Source organism: Panulirus ornatus, chromosome 1 (genome assembly GCF_036320965.1).
Source record: "Panulirus ornatus isolate Po-2019 chromosome 1, ASM3632096v1, whole genome shotgun sequence".
Taxonomy (NCBI): Eukaryota; Metazoa; Arthropoda; class Malacostraca; order Decapoda; family Palinuridae; genus Panulirus; species Panulirus ornatus.
Window position 1 is genome coordinate 51,682,818 of NC_092224.1, and position 19,002 is coordinate 51,701,819.

The window sequence follows — 19,002 nt, forward strand, 5'->3', positions numbered from 1 at the left end:
TCACACCTATGGTGAAGTCTGCTGGCCTACATGACCACACTGAATAGATTAAGCAACTTCATCAGAGATTTGGAGCTGTTGAAGAGTAAAGCAGAACTGTTGGGCTTGAGACTGCAAAAGTGGAATCTCTTTGATGAAAATGTGACACTGTCTGTGTTTCATACCTGCCAGAAAGATTTTGCTCCATTCTTTAAGAATGAAGATAACCTTGTCACCTTCAGTGATGTAGATGGTCAGATAGTAAGCCCTCAGCATTAACAATAATCCAGAGGAGTGGAGACTGTCTATAGACTTGTCAAATTTGAGTCTAAAGTTTCTCTGCAATATGATGGCAACATGTTGCCATCAATATCAGTTGGTCATGCCGTCCATATGAAGTAATCATATAACAACATGAGGCATCTTTTGAACTGCATAAACTACAAGAAATACCAGTGGCAGCTTTCTGGCAACTTGAAGGTTGATGCTATCTCTCTCTATGTATTTCTCATACTGTAAAACAAACATCAGGCCCACTTATCCTCTACCTCTCCTGAATCCACACTGCTCCTATCTAATCTGATTCTCCATGCATGCTACCACTCTTCCAATCGCCAGTCTCCCATATGCCTTACCAGATATACTCAACAGGCATATATATATGTAATTTGAGCAGTCACTTATGTCCCTTTGCCCTTACATAAAGACACTCTACATGTATTCTGCTGGTCCTCTGGTACTCTCCTTGATCCATACGGACACCGAATACCATGAGTAACCAGTCAACAATACTGTTACCCCCTTTCTTTGGGAATCAACTGCAGTCCCTTTAGCTGTTGTTACTTTTCCACACTTCATCTTCATCAAGGCTTTTGCTCCCTCTTTTCTTTTACCAAACGATTTGCTAAGACTGTCTTTCCATGTGCCACCTAGTCCAAGCATACATCTGCCATCTTATATTCTGTCACATTCTTTAGTGAATCAGAATATTCACCTACTCTCTTTTTGACCTTTTCTTTACTTGTTACTACTTTCCTCGCTGTCACTGTTATTTGTACTCTTGTTCTTCCTACTCAGTTCACCTCCTAAAACATTTCATATTCTCCCTGAAGTTCATTGATACTTGTGCACTACATCTCTCATTTTTCCTTTTTCTCATCTCCTGTACTTTTGTACACCTTCCACTTACTTGCTCTCCATCCCTGGAGATACTGTCCATGAACCTCTTTTATCTCTTTCATTAGCAATTTACCGTCATCTCACTACTCAGTTCCCTTTCTCAAACTCTCAGCTCCCACCTTCCTTATGCCATGCACTTCCCCATACACATAGCCTGCTTTACTAAATACCTACTGCATCTCTTCCAGTCCCATTTTTTCATATACTGTTCCCATATACCACTTTTTACTTTTCTGTTAGTATCGCTGCACATAGTCCTTTTTTTTTTTCAAGCTCACTCAATTTCACCAATTCTTTTACACACATCATTTCCTGTCTTCCTGCCTTCACCAAAAAATGATCAGACTTTTCAATTGCTGCCCCTCTCAGTACATTCACATTCAACAGCCTTTTCTTTTCACTCCTGCTTATTTAGCATATAATCCAATAATGTCCGTTGACCCCAGCACCATTCACCCACATATACTTATTTATGCACTTTTTTTAATCAAAGAATTCCCAGTCACTAATCCCTTTTCAGCACTCAATTTCACAATTAGTTTCCCATTTTGATTTACACTGGGTAACCCATGTCTCCTAATATTGCTACACCACCCTCTCTTGCAGTCATATCCTCTTTCACAAAGGTAAAATCCCTTGTGTAAAAATTACTGAAACACTCCCTCAGCCTCTCCAAAAAAAAGCATCCCCCCTTCTTCACTCATGTCACCACCAGGTGCATATGCACTATCTTTTACTTATTTCCCTTGATACTCACTTTTCTTAAAACTTTAACGCACTCCCTCAGCTCCTCTTTCATGACAGTGCCACTCCCTCCTTAGCTCTCACCATCTCACTAACCTTACTTTATATCCCCCTTCTCCCCAAACATTTCCAAACCATTCTATTTACTTTCAAATTATTCACACATAGAGCCAGAATATTCCCTGGCTGCCCTTGTTGAGTTGAGCATCACACCTATCTTTCCTTTCTTCTCTTTCTAGTTACATCCATGCACATTCAGACACCCCATCCTGAGCTGTTGAGGAAAAGATTCTTGCTTAGCTCTTCCTTCTGCTCCTGTTTTTGGAAAGTGATAATGCAAAGAGGATAGGAGTTCCTTCTCCTGCTTCTGCTCATCAACTGCTTATTACTGTGTATGCACTAAATTTGTGGATAATTTCTTCCTCCTCTATCCCCTGCTAATTCAGGTTTTGCTGTGTCTAGTTGGTTTAAATGAGTATATTGTTAATTTCACTTTATGGTGAATATCAACAGAATCGAAATTTGAATATTTAACCTGTGAGGCATTTCAGACTATTAGGTATATATACAAACATGCATGATTTACTCACCATGATGTTATCTTGCTACATTCACATTGCATCTTGGTTAATTGTCATTTATCCTGAAACCCCAGATTATTCTTTGATATTTACTGTTTCCTGTTTGTTTCTGATTTTTTCTCTTACTGTTTTTTTTTCTTATTTTGCTGTTTAGTTGGTTTACATGAGTACAGTATAATCATGTGTCAGTTTTACTTTGTTATGATGATTATCAAGAGAATTGAAGTTAGAAGGTTTAACCTGTTTGGCAATTCAGACCATTAGGTACATATATAAACATGCATAATTTGCTCACCTTGATATTATCTTGCTACATTCACTATGCATCTTAGTTGATTGTCATTTTTCCTGAAACCCTAGATTATTCTCTGATATTTACTATTTCCTGTTTTTTTGTTTCTAATTTGTCATTTTGGTATTTTCTTCTCTTTTTCTGTTTTCCTATTTCTAGGTAGAGTATCCCTGGGGTAGGGGAGAAAGAATTCTACCTCCATATTCTGTGTGTGTCATAGAGAGTGACTAAAGATGGTGAGAGTGGGGGTTGGAAACCCTCCCCTTCTTGTTTTCCAATTTCTAAAAGATGGAACAGAAGAAAGTGCAAAGCAGGGAGTGCTCATCCTCCTTGAATGCTCAGATGTAGGTGTCTGAATGAGTATTGATGTAACCAAGATGAGAAGAAAGGAGAGATAGGTAGGATGTTTGAGGAAAGAAGTTTGGATTTCCTGGTTCTGAGTGAAACAAAGCTCAAGGTAAAGGGGAAAGCATGATTTGGAAATGTTTTAGAAGTAAAGTTAGGGATTGGCGAAAGAACAAGTGTCTAAGGAAGGAGTAGAACTACTGGTGAAGCAGGAAGTTGGAATGTGTGATAGAGTGTAAGGAAGTGAGGTTTAGACTGACATGGGTAAAGAGGAAAGTCGATGGTAGGAAATGGGTGACTATTAGTGCTTATGCATCTGGCCTTGAGAAAGGTCATTGAGAGGCAAGGTTTTTGGGAACAGCTGAATGAATGAGTCAGCAGTTTTGATGCAAGGTATTAAGTGATATGAGATATAAATGTGAAGGTAAGTTATGTGGCAGTTTAGGGTATAATTTTGAATAGAAATGGTGAACTGCTTGTGGAGTTGTATGCTGAAAAAGGACTGTTTAGGAATACCTGGCTTAAAAAGAGGGACATACACAAGTATAAATGTGAATATGAAAGATGGTCAGTAGGCATTATTAGATCACATACTATTGTAATTGATAGTCATGTAAAAGAAAAACGTTTGGATGTGAATATGCTAGGAAGGGCAGTTGATGGGATGCCTGATCATTATCTTGTGGAGGCAAGTGTGAAGATTTGTTAATGTTTTTGGAAAAGAGGAAACATGATGGGTGAGAAGAAAGTGATGAGAGTAAATGGGCTTCGAAAAGAGATTTATGCTAAGAAATATTAGAGATTGAGTGCAGAATGGCAAAAGATGAGTGCTAAAAAAGCAAGGGGGGGTGAGTCAGGAATAGGAGATATTTAGGAGGGCAGTTCTAGCATGTGAGAGAGATGCATGTGGCATGCATAAGGTATGGTGTGGGCAGATTAGAAAGGGCAGTGATTAGTTGGATGAAGTGATGGTGCTAGTGAAAGAGAAAAGAAAGATTTAGTGGTGCTACTTACAGGGAAGGAGTGCAAATGATTGGGGGAAGTATAAGATAAAGCAGCAGAAGGTTAAGAGGAAGGTGCTGGGATTGAAAAAGAGGGCAAATGAGAGTTGGTATGGGTGTCATAAAACTTTAAAAAGAACAAGATGTTTTGGAAGGAGGTTAATATAATGCAAAAAAACAAGAAAGCAAATGGAAACATTGATAAATGAGGCAAATGGGGAAATGGTGACAGGTAGTGATGAAGTGAGGAGAAGGTCGAATGTGTTTGATGATTGGTTGGCATATGTAGGGTGTTTGGGTTGGAGTGGTATGCAAAATGAGAGTCATGGAGAGTGGTTTAGTGAAGAGATAAATGATGGTGAAGGCCCTATGTAAGATGAAATGTGGAAAAGCAGCTGGAGTGGATGGAATTGCAGCTGAAATTCTTAAGAAAGGAGGTGGTTGTTGATTGGTTTGATAGAATTTGCAATGTATGCATGTATCATTATGAGGTGCCTGAAGATTGGCAGAATGCATGTAGAGGTAAGTTTAAAGGGAAGAGGGATAAAGGTGAGTATTGAAACTACAGAGACATAAGCTTGTTAAGTGTACCTGGTAAGATGTATGAGAGAGTAGTGACTGAGAGGGTGAAGGCACATACAGAGCATCAGACTAGTGAAGAACAGTGTTGTCTCATAAATGGTAGGGGAGATGTGGGTCAGGTGTTTGCTTTAAGGTATGTGTGTGAGAAATACTTAGAGAACAGAAGGATTTGTATGAAGCATTTATGGATCTGGAGAATGCATATGATAGGGTTGACAGAGATGGCTTGTGGAAGGTCTCAAGGATATATAGTATGGGAGGAAAGGTTTTTGAAGCAGAGATCTTATCATGGGTCCAAGGCATGTGTATGAGTGGAAAGAGAGGCAAATGAGTGGTTCTGTGTGAAGATTGACCTGCAGCAGGGGGTGTGATGAGACCATGGCTGTTTAATTTGTTTATGGATGGGATTGTGAGGGAGTACTTGTGAGAGTTTTAGAGAAGGAACGAGTTTCCAATCTGTAGGGGATGAGGAGGCTTAGGAAGTGATTTGATTGTTGTTTGTTGATTGTACAGTAATTATGGCAGATTCAATTGAGAAAATGCAGAAGTTGGCAGCTGACTTTGGAAGAGTTTGTAATAGACAGAAGTTGAAAGTAAATATAAATAAAAGCAAGGTTATTGAATTTAGTAGGGAAGAGGAACATGTTAGATGGAGTTGGAGTTTGAATGGAGAAAAATTGAAGGAAATGAAGTTTTTTAGATGCCAGGGAGTGGATATTACTATGATTAGAATTATGGAAGTACAAGTGAGTCATAAGGTGGGCGAGAGGGCAAAGATTCTGGAAGCAATGAAGAATGTGTGGAAAGAGAGATCATTGTCTGGGATGGCAAATATGAGTATGTTTGAAGGTAGAGTAGTATCAAAAGTGTTATATGGTTGTGAGGTATGGGCTGTAGATGATGATGTGTGGAGAAGGGTGGATGTGTTGGAAATAGAATGTTTGAGGACAATATGCGGTGTAAGGTCGTTTCATCAAGTAAGTCACAGAAGGGTAAGAGAGACTTGTGGTAATAAGAAGAGTGTGGTTGAGAGAACTGAATTGGTTTAGATGTATGGAGAGAATAAGTGAATTGAGGTTAACAAAGAGGATATGTGTGTCAAAAGTAGAGGGAACAAGGAGAGAGGTTAGACAATATTGGAGTTGGAAGGGTAGAATGGAAAAGATTGTGAGTGATTAGGGCCTCAACGTTCAGGAAGGTGAAAGGGCATGCATGGGATAGAGTGAATTGTAACAGTGTCTTATACTGGGTTGACATGTCACTGAACTGAACCAGGCATGCAAAGCAGCCCGGGTAAATCATAGATAGGTCTATGAGACCTGATTGTGGATAGGGAGCTGTGGTTTTGGTGCATTACAAATGACAGCTAGAGAATGAATGTGAGTGAATGCAGCCTTTCTATATCTGTTCCTAGTATTGTCCAGCTAATGTGGGAAATGACGATTAAGTATAAAAAAAAGTTTCTCCATGCGTTTACTGACATATGTATTTCTTGGTACAAACCATAGTATATGCCTTTCTTATATGATAGCCAGTCCAGCATGTTGAATTTTTTAAAGACTTTTCAAGTGTTTCAAGACTTTAAATTGTGATGAAAGTAACATTGAATTAGAAGGAAAACTATGGAAGGATGGAGTTAAATGATTGGGGCCTGAACATGCAGGAGGGTGAGAGGTGTGCAAGGAATAGAGTGAAGTGGAATGATGTGGTATATCAAGGTTGATGTGCTGTCAAAGGACTGAACCAGGGCATGTGAAACATCTGGGGTAAACCATGGAAAGGCGCCTGGATGTGGATAGGGAGCTGTGGTTTCAGGTGCATTACACATGACTGCTAGAGACTGAGTGTGAATGAATGTGACCTTTTTTGTCTGCTTTTCTGGCACTACCTCACTGATGCAAGGGGTGGCGATACTGTTTCCTGTGGGGCAGAGTGGCGCTGGTAATGGATGAAGGCAAGTAGGTATGAATATGTACATGTGTATACATGTATATGTCTGTGTATGTATGTATATTTATATGCATATATGTTGATATATATATATATATATATATATATATATATATATATATATATATATATATATATATATATATATATATATATATATATATATATATATATATATCTTTTTTCTTTCTTTCAAACTATTCGCCATTTCCCGCATTAGCGAGGTAGCGTTAAGAACAGAGGACTGGGCCTTGAGGGAATACCCTCACCTGGCCCAATTCTCTGTTCCTTCTTTTGGAAAATTAAAAAAAAAAAAAATAAATAAAAAATAAAAAAAAAAAAAAAAATCCCTGGGGATAGGGGAGAAAGAATACTTCCCACGTATTCCCTGCGTGTCGTAGAAGGCGACTAAAAGGGGAGAGAGCGGGGGGCTGCAAATCCTCCCCTCTCGTTTTTTTTTTTTTTTTTTTTTGAATATATATATATATATATATATATATATATATATATATATATATATACATGTGTATGGGGGGGTTGGGCCATTTCTTTCGTCTGTTTCCTTGCGCTACCTCGCAAACGCAGGAGACAGCAACAAAGTATAAAAAAAAAAAAAAAAAAATATATATATATATTTGCTTTTTTTTTTTTTTTGCTTTGTCGCTGTCTCCCGCGTTTGCGAGGTAGCGCAAGGAAACAGACGAAAGAAATGGCCCAACCCACCCCCATACACATGTATATACATATGTCCACACACGCAAATATACATACCTACACAGCTTTCCATGGTTTACCCCAGATGCTTCACATGCCCTGATTCAATCCACTGACAGCACGTCAACCCCGGTATACCACATCGATCCAATTCACTCTATTCCTTGCCCTCCTTTCACCCTCCTGCATGTTCAGGCCCCGATCACACAAAATCTTTTTCACTCCATCTTTCCACCTCCAATTTGGTCTCCCACTTCTCCTCGTTCCCTCCACCTCCGACACATATATCCTCTTGGTCAATCTTTCCTCACTCATTCTCTCCATGTGCCCAAACCATTTCAAAACACCCTCTTCTGCTCTCTCAACCACGCTCTTTTTATTTCCACACATCTCTCTTACCCTTACGTTACTTACTCGATCAAACCACCTCACACCACACATTGTCCTCAAACATCTCATTTCCAGCACATCCATCCTCCTGCGCACAACTCTATCCATAGCCCACGCCTCGCAACCATACAACATTGTTGGAACCACTATTCCTTCAAACATACCCATTTTTGCTTTCCGAGATAATGTTCTCGACTTCCACACATTCTTCAAGGCTCCCAGGATTTTCGCCCCCTCCCCCACCCTATGATTCACTTCCGCTTCCATGGTTCCATCCGCTGCCAGATCCACTTCCAGATATCTAAAACACTTTACTTCCTCCAGTTTTTCTCCATTCAAACTTACCTCCCAATTGACTTGACCCTCAACCCTACTGTACCTAATAACCTTGCTCTTATTCACATTTACTCTTAACTTTCTTCTTTCACACACTTTACCAAACTCAGTCACCAGCTTCTGCAGTTTCTCACATGAATCAGCCACCAGCGCTGTATCATCAGCAAACAACAACTGACTCACTTCCCAAGCTCTCTCATCCACAACAGACTTCATACTTGCCCCTCCTTCCAAAACTCTTGCATTCACCTCCCTAACAACCCCATCCATAAACAAATTAAACAAACATGGAGACATCACACACCCCTGCCGCAAACCTACATTCACTGAGAACCAATCACTTTCCTCTCTTCCTACACGTACACATGCCTTACATCCTCGATAAAAACTTTTCACTGCTTCTAACAACTTGCCTCCCATACCATATATTCTTAATACCTTCCACAGAGCATCTCTATCAACTCTATCATATGCTTTCTCCAGACCCATAAATGCTACATTCAAATCCATTTGCTTTTCTAAGTATTTCTCACATACATTCTTCAAAGCAAACACCTGATCCACACATCCTCTACCACTTCTGAAACCACACTGCTCTTCCCTAATCTGATGCTCTTTACATGCCTTCACCCTCTCAATCAATACCCTCCCATATAATTTACCAGGAATACTCAACAAACTTATACCTCTGTAATTTGAGCACTCACTCTTATCCCCTTTGCCTTTGAACAATGGCACTATGCACGCATTCCGCCAATCCTCAGGCACCTCACCATGAGTCATTCATACATTAAATAACCTTACCAACCAGTCAACAATACAGTCACCCCCTTTTTTAATAGATTCCACTGCAATACCATCCAAACCTGCTGCCTTGCCGGCTTTCATCTTCCGCAAAGCTTTTACTACCTCTTCTCTGTTTATTAAATCATTTTCCCTAACCCTCTCACTTTGCACACCACCTCGACCAAATCACCCTATATCTGCCACTCTATCATCAAAGACATTCAACAAACCTTCAAAATACTCACTCCATCTCCTTCTCACATCACCACTACTTGTTATCACCTCCCCATTACCCCCTTCACTGATGTTTCCATTTGCTCCCTTGTCTTACGCACTTTATTTACCTCCTTCCAAAACATCTTTTTATTCTCCCTAAAATTTAATGATACTCTCTCACCCCAACTCTCATTTGCCCTCTTTTTCACCTCTTGCACCTTTCTCTTGACCTCCTGTGTCTTTCTTTTATACATCTCCCACTCAATTGCATTTTTTCCCTGCAAAAATCGTCCAAATGCCTCTCTCTTCTCTTTCACTAATACTCTTACTTCTTCATCCCACCACTCACTACCCTTTCTAATCAACCCACCTCTCACGCTTCTCATGCCACAAGCATCTTTTGCGCAATCCATCACTGATTCCCTAAATACATCCCCTTCCTCCCCCACTCCCCTTACTTCCATTGTTCTCACCTTTTTCCATTCTGTACTCAGTCTCTCCTGGTACTTCCTCACACAAGTCTCCTTCCCAAGCTCGCTTACTCTCACCACCCTCTTCCCCCCAACATTTACTCTTCTTTTCTGAAAACCCATACAAATCTTCACCTTAGCTTACACAAGATAATGATCAGACATCACTCCAGTTGCACCTCTCAGCACATTAACATACAAAAGTCTCTCTTTCGCACGCCTGTCAATTAACACGTAATCCAGTAACGCTCTCTGGCCATCTCTCCTACTTACATACGTATATATATATATATATATATATATATATATATATATATATATATATATATATATATATATTATCGAGGATGTAAGGCATGTGTACGTGTAGGAAGAGAGGAAAGTGATTGATTCTCAGTGAATGTAGGTTTGCAGCAGGGGTGTTTGATGTCTCCATGGTTGTTTAATTTGTTTATGGATGGGGTTGTTAGGGAGGTGAATGCAAGAGTTTTGGAAAGAGGGGCAAGTATGAAGTCTGTTGGGGATGAGAGAGCTTGGGAAGTGAGTCAGTTGTTGTTCGCTGATGATACAGTGCTGGTGGTTAATTCATGTGAGAAACTGCAGAAGCTGGTGACTGAGTTTGGTAAAGTGTGTGAAAGAAGAAAGTTAAGAGTAAATGTGAATAAGAGCAATGTTATTAGGTACAGTAGGGTTGAGGGTCAAGTCAATTGGGAGGTAAGTTTGAATGGAGAAAAACTGGAGGAAGTAAAGTGTTTTAGATATCTGGGAGTGGATCTGGCAGCGGATGGAACCATGGAAGCGTAAGTGGATCATAGGGTGGGGGAGGGGGCGAAAATCCTGGGAGCCTTGAAGAATATGTGGAAGTCGAGAACATTATCTCGGAAAGCAAAAATGGTAATGTTTGAAGGAATAGTGGTTCCAACAATGTTGTATGGTTGCGAGGCATGGGCTATGGATAGAGTTGTGCACAGGAGGATGGATGTGCTGGAAATGAGATGTTTGAGGACAATGTGTGGTGTGAGGTGGTTTGATCGAGTAAGTAACGTAAGGGTAAGAGAGATGTGTGGAAATAAAAAGAGCGTGGTTGAGAGAGCAGAAGAGGGTATTTTGAAATGGTTTGGGCACATGGAGAGAATGAGTGAGGAAAGATTGACCAAGAGGATATATGTGTCGGAGGTGGAGGGAACGAGGAGAAGTGGGAGACCAAATTGGTGGTGGAAAGATGGAGTGAAAAAGATTTTGTGTGATTGGGGCCTAAACATGCAGGAGGGTGAAAGGAGGGCAAGGAATAGAGTGGATTGGATCGATGTGGTATACCGGGGTTGACGTGCTGTCAGTGGATTGAATCAGGGCATGTGAAGCTTCTGGGATAAACCATGGAAAGCTGTGTAGGTATGTATATTTGCGTATGTGGACGTATGTATATACATGTGTATGGGGGTGGGTTGGGCCATTTCTTTCGTCTGTTTCCTTGCGCTACCTCGCAAACGCGGGAGACAGCGACAAAGCAAATATATATATATATATATATATATATATATATATATATATATATATATATATATATATATATATATATATATATATATTTTGGGAGCCTTGAAAAATGTGTGGAAGTCGAGAACAGTATCTCGGAAAGCAAAAATGGGTATGTTTGAAGGAATAGTGGTTCCAACAATGTTGTATGGTTGCGAGGCGTGGGCTATGGATAGAGTTGTGCGCAGGAGGATGGATGTGCTGGAAATGAGATGTTTGAGGACAATGTGTGGTGTGAGGTGGTTTGATCGAGTAAGTAACGTAAGGGTAAGAGAGATGTGTGGAAATAAAAAGAGTGTGGTTGAGAGAGCAGAAGAGGGTGTTTTGAAATGGTTTGGTCACATGGAGAGAATGAGTGAGGAAAGATTGACCAAGAGGATATATGTGTCGGAGGTGGAGGGAACGAGGAGAAGAGGGAGACCAAATTGGAGGTGGAAAGATGGAGTGAAAAAGATTTTGTGTGATCGGGGCCTGAACATGCAGGAGGGTGTAAGGAGGGCAAGGAATAGAGTGAATTGGAGCGATGTGGTATACAGGGGTTGACGTGCTGTCAGTGGAGTGAATCAAGGCATGTGAAGCGTCTGGGGTAAACCATGGAAAGCTGTGTAGGTATGTATATTTGCGTGTGTGGACGTGTGTATGTACATGTGTATGGGGGGGGGGTTGGGCCATTTCTTTCGTCTGTTTCCTTGCGCTACCTCGCAAACGCGGGAGACAGCGACAAAGTATAAAAAAAAAAAAAAAAAAAAAAAAAAAATATATATATATATATATATATATATATATATATATATATATATAGTGATGGGTGATTTGAATGCAAAGGTGAGTAATGTGGCAGTTGAGGGAATAATTGGTATACATGGGGTGTTCAGTGTTGTAAATGGAAATGGTGAAGAGCTTGTAGATTTATGTGCTGAAAAAGGACTGATGATTGGGAATACCTGGTTTAAAAAGCGAGATATACATAAGTATACTTATGTAAGTAGGAGAGATGGCCAGAGAGCGTTATTGGATTACGTGTTAATTGACAGGCGTGCAAAAGAGAGACTTTTGGATGTTAATGTGCTGAGAGGTGCAACTGGAGGGATGTCTGATCATTATCTTGTGGAGGCTAAGGTGAAGATTTGTATGGGTTTTCAGAAAAGAAGAGTGAATGTTGGGGTGAAGAGGGTGGTGAGAGCAAGTGAGCTTGAGAAGGAGACCTGTGTGAGGAAGTACCAGGAGAGACTGAGTACAGAATGGAAAAAGGTGAGAACAATGGAAGTAAGGGGAGTGGGGGAGGAATGGGATGTATTTAGGGAATGAGTGATGGATTGCGCAAAAGATGCTTGTGGCATGAGAAGAGTGGGAGGTGGGTTGATTAGAAAGGGTAGTGAGTGGTGGGATGAAGAAGTAAGAGTATTAGTGAAAGAGAAGAGAGAGGCATTTGGACGATTTTTGCAAGGAAAAAATGCAATTGAGTGGGAGATGTATAAAAGAAAGAGACAGGAGGTCAAGAGAAAGGTGCAAGAGGTGAAAAAAAGAGCAAATGAGAGTTGGGGTGAGAGAGTATCATTAAATTTTAGGGAGAATAAAAAGATGTTCTGGAAGGAGGTAAATAAAGTGCGTAAGACAAGGGAGCAAATGGGAACTTCAGTGAAGGGCGCAAATGGGGAGGTGATAACAAGTAGTGGTGATGTGAGAAGGAGATGGAGTGAGTATTTCGAAGGTTTGTTGAATGTGTTTGATGATAGAGTGGCAGATATAGGGTGTTTTGGTCGAGGTGGTGTGCAAAGTGAGAGGGTTAGGGAAAATGATTTGGTAAACAGAGAAGAGGTAGTGAAAGCTTTGCGGAAGATGAAAGCCGGCAAGGCAGCAGGTTTGGATGGTATTGCAGTGGAATTTATTAAAAAAAGGGAGTGACTGTATTGTTGACTGGTTGGTAAGGTTATTTACTGTATGTATGACTCATGGTGAGGTGCCTGAGGATTGGCGGAATGCGTGCATAGTGCCATTGTACAAAGGCAAAGGGGATAAGAGTGAGTGCTCAAATTACAGAGGTATAAGTTTGTTGAGTATTCCTGGTAAATTATATGGGAGGGTATTGATTGAGAGGGTGAAGGCATGTACAGAGCATCAGATTGGGGAAGAGCAGTGTGGTTTCAGAAGTGGTAGAGGATGTGTGGATCAGGTGTTTGCTTTGAAGAATGTATGTGAGAAATACTTAGAAAAGCAAATGGATTTGTATGTAGCATTTATGGATCTGGAGAAGGCATATGATAGAGTTGATAGAGATGCTCTGTGGAAGGTATTAAGAATATATGGTGTGGGAGGAAAGTTGTTAGAAGCAGTGAAAAGTTTTTATCGAGGATGTAAGGCATGTGTACGTGTAGGAAGAGAGGAAAGTGATTGGTTCTCAGTGAATGTAGGTTTGCGGCAGGGGTGTGTGATGTCTCCATGGTTGTTTAATTTGTTTATGGATGGGGTTGTTAGGGAGGTAAATGCAAGAGTTTTGGAAAGAGGGGCAAGTATGAAGTCTGTTGGGGATGAGAGAGCTTGGGAAGTGAGTCAGTTGTTGTTCGCTGATGACACAGCGCTGGTGGCTGATTCATGTGTGAAACTGCAGAAGCTGGTGACTGAGTTTGGTAAAGTGTGTGAAGAAGAAAGTTAAGAGTAAATGTGAATAAGAGCAAGGTTATTAGGTACAGTAGGGTTGAGGGTCAAGTCAATTGGGAGGTGAGTTTGAATGGAGAAAAACTGGAGGAAGTGAAGTGTTTTAGATATCTGGGAGTGGATCTGGCAGCGGATGGAACCATGGAAGCGGAAGTGGATCATAGGGTGGGGGAGGGGGCGAAAATTCTGGGGCCTTGAAGAATGTGTGGAAGTCGAGAACATTATCTCGGAAAGCAAAAATGGGTATGTTTGAAGGAATAGTGGTTCCAACAATGTTGTATGGTTGCGAGGCGTGGGCTATGGATAGAGTTGTGCGCAGGAGGATGGATGTGCTGGAAATGAGATGTTTGAGGACAATGTGTGGTGTGAGGTGGTTTGATCGAGTGAGTAACGTAAGGGTAAGAGAGATGTGTGGAAATAAAAAGAGCGTGGTTGAGAGAGCAGAAGAGGGTGTTTTGAAGTGGTTTGGGCACATGGAGAGGATGAGTGAGGAAAGATTGACCAAGAGGATATATGTGTCGGAGGTGGAGGGAACAAGGAGAAGAGGGAGACCAAATTGGAGATGGAAAGATGGAGTGAAAAAGATTTTGTGTGATCGGGGCCTGAACATGCAGGAGGGTGAAAGGAGGGCAAGGAACAGAGTGAATTGGATCGATGTGGTATACCGGGGCTGACGTGCTGTCAGTGGATTGAATCAAGGCATGTGAAGCGTCTGGGGTAACCCATGGATAGCTGTGTAGGTATGTATTTTTGCGTGTGTGGACGTATGTATATACATGTGTATGGGGAGGGGTTGGGCCATTTCTTTCGTTTGTTTCCTTGCGCTACCTCGCAAATGCGGGAGACAGCGACAAAGTATAAAAAAAAAAATATATATATATATATATATATATATATATATATATATATATATATATATATATATATATATGTATATTTGTTTCTTTCTTTCAAACTATTCGCCATTTCCTGCATTAGCAAGGTAGCGTTAAGAACAGAGGACTGGGCATCTGAGGGAAAATCCTCACCTGGGCCCCTTCTCTGTTCCTTGTTTTGGAAAAAAAAAAAAAGAAAATGAGAGGGGAGGATTTCCAGCCCCCCTCTCCCTCCCCTTTTGGTTTCCTTCTACGACACGCAGGGAATACGTGGGAAGTATTCTTTCTCCCTTATCCATATATATATATATTGGTGCTAACAGACTCTATGTAATTAAGGTTACTCAACAAGTGGAAGGTCACCTTTGACAAAGTTGTACCATTAAGAGTACAGTTTTGTTAAAGAACTTATCACTGCAAACGAGTCTACATTTCCCTGCAACTGGAAGTAGCACAGCCTTGTGGGGTGCAGGAGACTTTAAAAAGAAGCCTTGGAAATTGGTCCTAGGGTAGTCATGTATGAAATGAATATTAATATAACACTTTATGACCCATGGTCCTGACTGGTGGATGTGGCAAGCTTTCCAAGTGCTGCAGGACTTCTGGGGCAGGAAGGTTTGGTAAGATTCATTTTGTATATATGAAGAATTAACAAGGCAAAACAACAATCCATGCCAGCACCAACCCTCCCATGAAGAGAATGAGTGAAGAAAGATCGACAAAGAGTATATGTGTGTCAAAAAGGAGGGAACAAGAATGGGGAGACTAAATTGCAGATTGATGGATGGAGTGACATAGATTTTAGCAATTGGGTCCTGAATATGCAGGAGGGTGAAAAGTTTGCATCAGATAGAGTGCATTGGAACAGTGTGGTATACTGGGGTTGAAATGCAGTCAGTGGACTTAACCAGGGCATGTTAAACCTCCAGGGTAAACCATGAAAAAGTATGTTGAGCCTGGGGGTGGACAAGGAGCTGTGAGTTTTTGCTATTTTATCCAAGACAAGGTAGTGTCAAGAACAGATGACCAAGACTAAGAAGAAAAATTCTCCATTGGCCCCTTACCTTCCTGCTCAAGGAGTCCCTTCTATGGGATTCATGCAGCACTCAGGAAGCCAGTCACATCCAAGAGAAAGGTGCAAGAGGTGAAAAAGAGGGCAAATGAGAGTTGGGGTGAGAGAGTATCATTAGATTTTAGGGAGAGTAAAAAGATGTTTTGGAAGGAGGTAAATAAAGTGCGTAAGACAAGGGAGCAAATGGAAACATCAGTGAAGGGGGTAATAGGGAGGTGATAACAAGTAGTGGTGATGTGAGAAGGAGATGGAGTGAGTATTTTGAAGGTTTGTTGAATGTGTTTGATGATAGAGTGGCAGATATAGGGTGATTTGGTCGAGGTGGTGTGCAAAGTGAGAGGGTTAGGGAAAATGATTTGGTAAACAGAGAAGAGGTAGTAAAAGCTTTGCGGAAGATGAAAGCCGGCAAGGCAGCAGGTTTGGATGGTATTGCAGTGGAATTTATTAAAAAAGGGGGTGACTATATTGTTGACTGGTTGGTAAGGCTATTTAATGTATGTATGACTCATGGTGAGGTGCCTGAGGATTGGTGGAATGCGTGCATAGTGCCATTGTACAAAGGCAAAGGGGATAAGAGTGAGTGCTCAAATTATAGAGGTATAAGTTTGTTGAGTATTCCTGGTAAATTATATGGAAGGGTATTGATTGAGAGAGTGAAGGCATGTACAGAGCATCAGATTGAGGGAGCAAAAATGGGTATGTTTGAAGGAATAGTGGTTCTAAGAATGTTGTATGGTTGCGAGGCGAGGGATATGGATAGAGTTGTGCGCAGGAGGGTGGATGTGCTGGAAATGAGATGTTTGAGGACAATATATGGTGTGAGGTGGTTTGATTGAGTAAGTAATGTAAGGGTAAGAGAGATGTGTGGAAATAAAAAGAGTGTGGTTGAGAGAGCAGAAGAGGGTGTTTTGAAATGGTTTGGGCTCATGGAGAGAATGAGTGAGGAAAGATTGACCAAGAGGATATATGTGTCAGAGGTGGAGGGAACAAGTAGAAGTGGGAGACCAAATTGGAGGTGGAAAGATGGAGTGAAAAAGATTTTGAGTGATTGGGGCCTGAACATGCAGGAGGGTCAAAGGCGGGCAAGTAATAGAGTGAATTGGATCGAGGTGGTATACCGGGGTCGACGTGCTGTCAGTGGATTGAATCAGGGCATGTGAAGCGTCTGGGGTAAACCATGGAAAGTTCTGTGGGGCCTGGATGTGGAAAGGGAGCTGTGGTTTCGGGCATTATTACATGACAGCTGGAGACTGAGTGTGAACGAATGGAGCCTTTGTTGTCTTTTCCAAGCGCTACCTCGCACACATGAGGGGGGGAGGGGGATGGTATTCCATGTGTGGCAAGGTGGCGATGGGAATGAATAAAGGCAGACAGTATGAATTATGTACATGTGTAAATATGTTTATGTCTGTGTGTGTATATATATGTGTACATTGAGATGTATAGGTATGTATATTTGCATGTGTGGACGTGTATGTATATACATGTGTATGGGGGTGGGTTGGGCCATTTCCTTCATCTGTTTTCTTGCGCTACCTCGCAAATGCGGGAGACAGCGACAAAGCAAAAAAATAAAAAGTAAATGTGTATATATATATATATATATATATATATATATATATATATATATATATATATATATATATATATATATATATATATATGTGAATGTTGGCTGGGTGAGGAACCAACTTAGCCTTGTCTCCCAGGAGCCTGTACTCTTTGATCGACTATTGCAGAGAATATTGCTTATGGTGACAATTGTCGGCAAGTTGGACGCAATGAAATTGTTGGTGCTGCAAAACAAGCTAATATTCATGCCTTTATAGAATATCTTCAAATGGTTATGATACTAGAGCTGGTGCACAAGGAACCCAATTGTCTGGTGGACTAAAGCAACATATAGCCATTGCACGAGCGTTAATAAGGAACGCTATTGTACTAATGCTTGATGAAGCAACTTCTACCCTTGACACTGAATGTGAGAAGGTAGTTCAAGAGGCCTTAGAACATGCCCAGGAGGGTCGCACCAGCATTGTTATTGCTCATCGCCTTTTTACCATCCAGGGTGCCAACACAATTGCAGTGGTGCAGGGTGGTCAAGTAGTGGAAGCTGGCACACATGCACAGCTTATTGAAAAGAAAGGTCATTATTTTTCACTTTATCAAGCTAACCAATAAGAATTCTTTTACTGTTTCATGCTAGATAGAGTATTTCACTACCCTTAAATTTTTTTTTCTATGCATGTGTGTTTGTGCTTGTGATTTTTATCGGTATTCGTTTGTATGTCACAGGGAGAGAGCATAACACACACACAGTTTAAGTCAACCCCAAGGGGCTGTAGGCTGACTGCTATGCCCGGGTTTCAAACCCAGGCAGAACCATTTGTAGTTCATGGTCAGTGAAGCTTATCACTACACCAAAGAAGCTCATGTGTGGGTGTTTGTGTTGAAGCAAAGAATGTATGGCAAATTCTGAAATATGAATATTTTTTACTTGAAGAGAATCTTGTTGACTATGCACATATATAGTAATGTACATCTTTGCACATGTAGTGTATCCTGTCTATTTAATGTAAAACTTTGCACACATAGTGTATCCTACCTATATGATGTACAACTTTGAACATGTAATGCAGCTTTGCAAATATAATGTTGAACTTTGAACATGTAATTAGCGTAGCATTTGTAATGTACAACTTTGAACACATTACGTAGCTTAGCATAAACATGTTATGTGCACAAGTTTCTAAGTACAGAAGGAGTTATACCAAATACAAGTGGTGTGTAACAACAAAAGTTCATGGTCATAACTGGTAATTACTAGTGACAAAATGCTATTACAACAGAAGTCAAAATAAGCAACGTGAACCAAAACACATGAGCAATTACAATACCATAATGGTTTTAATTTTATCAAAAGATTTGTATTTGATCAGAGAATTTTGTCATGTAGATACATATACATATTACATATACATGTACTGCATGAACTGGGCTTCACCTGCATGAGGTTACACTGTGAGGGGAAGGTCACCTTTGGGAAGGCTTTATTACTGGGAATACAGTCTTATCTAAGAACTTTTCTCTCCACTTTAAAAGAGTCCACATTTCCCTCCTACTGGAAGTAGCATTGCCTTGGGTGCAGGAACCTCTGGACATAGATCCTGAATAAGATCAAGTGTTTTTTATAGAAAGAGAACCAAGGGTAATTATAAGTAAATGAATGTACGCATGCCGGCTGGAGACTGAGTGTGAGCGGGTGTGATTTCTTTGTCTGTTTTCCTGGCATTATCTCA

General features: G+C 40.7%; 1 protein-coding gene and 1 pseudogene across 2 annotated transcripts in view; both read left to right on the forward strand.

Moving 5' to 3' along the window:
* Nucleotides 1-19,002, forward strand: part of Oseg4 (intraflagellar transport protein Oseg4) — a 600,898-nt gene that overhangs the window by 232,341 nt on the left and 349,555 nt on the right. The window lies entirely within an intron of this gene.
* Nucleotides 31-17,936, forward strand: LOC139745668 (phosphatidylcholine translocator ABCB4 pseudogene; annotated as a pseudogene).